General features: G+C 37.6%; 1 pseudogene; it reads right to left on the bottom strand.

The window, feature by feature from the left end:
• The window catches only part of LOC105292813, a 921-nt pseudogene extending 412 nt beyond the window's left edge, over window positions 1-509 (bottom strand).
• Window positions 510-2271: the final 1762 nt, after the last annotated feature.

The raw sequence follows: 2271 nt of genomic DNA, 5'->3' as shown, positions 1-2271 counted from the left end.
CACATACTGTCACAGCCTCTCCTCCCTCAGCTGGGTAGCCTCCTTGTTATCCTCTTTGTCCCTGTCAAATAGGTCGATGTCATCGTCCTTGTCATCCTCCACAACGGTGGTCACTTTCTTGTTGGGCGGCTCCACTTGGCACATGGAAGACACATGCTGGGTCTGCGGGGCGGCGGCCAGGTGAGAGGGTAAGCTCCTCTCCAGCACCCCATCCCAGGCCTCCAGCTTGGAGACGCCCACTGCAGATCCATCACCATGACTCGCAGGCTCTGGTTCTCCACCTCCAGGCTGGCAAAAGGTTGATGAGCTCTCTGGGGTCTCAGCCACCTGCTGAAGGCTCCGGAGACTGAGCTCTGGCGTGAGGAGATAGCCACACAGGCCTGTTTATCTGCTCATAGAATTTCCTTTCTGCATTGTCATATTGAACTTGTCGAACCAGATCGTCTCAAGTACTAGGAAGTTTGTAGCCATTTTCCTGACACCAGCCAAGGATGCTGCAACCAAAGAGGAGGGCTCAGGGAGCCAGATGTCTGAGGAAAAGCTCACTGCAGCATTATTTACAAAAGCGAAGATATGGAGGCAACCTAGGTGTCCATCAATGGATGAATGGATAAAGAAGAGGTGGTACATATACACAATGGAATATTACTCAACCATAAAAAAGAATGAAATCTTTCCACTTGTTACAACATGGATGGAACTAGAAGGTATTATGCTGAGTAGAGTAAGTCAGTAGAGAAAGAAAATGACATATGATTTCACTTACATGTTTAATCTAAAGAACAAAATGAACAAATATAGCTGAAACAAATTCACAGATACAGAGAACATTTTGATGGTTGCCAGATGGGAGAGGGGTTGGGAGTAGGTAAGAAAAAAGAAGGAATTAAGAGTATAAATTAATAGTTACAAAATAGTCATGAGGATGTAAAGTATAGCTAAGGAATATAGTCAATAATATTGTAATGACTGCTCATAGTGTCAGATGGGTACTAGATTTATCAGAGCAATTACTTCAAAGTTATATAAATGTCTAATTACTATGTTGTACACCCGAAACTATTATAATATTATTTGTCAACTGTAATTAAAAAATAAAAAAAATATTCAAAAGAAAAAAATATTAAAGGAAAAGAAAAAACCTAGCATCTGGGAAATCTGTTTTCCCTTCAGATTTATTCTCCACCTTTATCCACTTGTTTTCTATCTCCGACCTTTATAGACTGTATCATCAGACAGAAAAAAGGTTTTCTTGTCCTCTGGCTTCTGGTTACATTTGACCAATAGTGAGCCCCACAACAGATCGGAATAAAGTAAGAGAATATGAGCAGTTTATAATCGATTCCCCTGGCTTCCTCATCTGACTAGGTATTTCCTGGCAAAGGAAGGAAAGCCAACTTGCTGTTCAGTATGGAACTACATTATCTATGTTTCTGTGCCTCAGTCACTGAACAAGTCTGAACGTCACCTTCCTAAGTTCTCAAGGAAAATGTCTAAACTAGTGAAGCAATGCATTTGAATCCACAACCAAAATTGTAGGAAATACTTATTTTCTAATATAAATCATTCACTTTAATGTATTTTATTACTATTTTCTTTGACTTATGTCCACATTTGAATATTCTTCCAATGCCTCCCTCGGCACCATATCCCCAATGTGTGTCTAGGTATTAGAAACAACCAAAACATAAAAATTTATAGCATTAATGAGAAACGATGAAAGATTCTAACTAATGCAATTCCAAAAGTATCTCCATTTCCATCTAACCTTTGAATGGCTTCTCACCTCTCTCCTTTTTAAGTTTCTCTTTCACAAACTATGTAATAATAAGCTCACAAAGTGTGAAGGTTCTTCTAAAGCAAGCTATATCTATTTTGGTAAAAATTTGGAGAAACATGTTGACTGTTATAAAATGGGATAATATTTAAAGATTTTAACTTAAAAGTTCCTCTTTTCCATCTTCAATTTTCTTATTGGCCCTAGGAATAGTTTAATCAAAGCCTAGAATATTGAAAAGTTGGATGAATTTCTTTAATCAGAGCATATACAAGAGTTTGAAGCCAAATCATTTTATATTTGCAATATTCTAAATCTGGAGAGAGAAAAAAATATTTTTGTTATGGTTTTTGAGTTTCAAGAGGACTTAGCTTTAGAATCTGAGGCCAAAAGTAGAGGACATGTTTCTCCAAATTTTTACCAAAAAAGAATTGACAAAAGTTTATCAGAGAACTTGGAAGAATGTAGCATATAACATAAATTCAATTTCTTTG

This window comes from Pteropus vampyrus, unplaced genomic scaffold, assembly GCF_000151845.1.
Source record: "Pteropus vampyrus isolate Shadow unplaced genomic scaffold, Pvam_2.0 Scaffold64, whole genome shotgun sequence".
NCBI classification, from domain to species: domain Eukaryota; kingdom Metazoa; phylum Chordata; class Mammalia; order Chiroptera; family Pteropodidae; genus Pteropus; species Pteropus vampyrus.
Note: the sequence above shows the minus strand (reverse complement) of the source record. Positions and strands in the feature narration are given on the sequence as shown.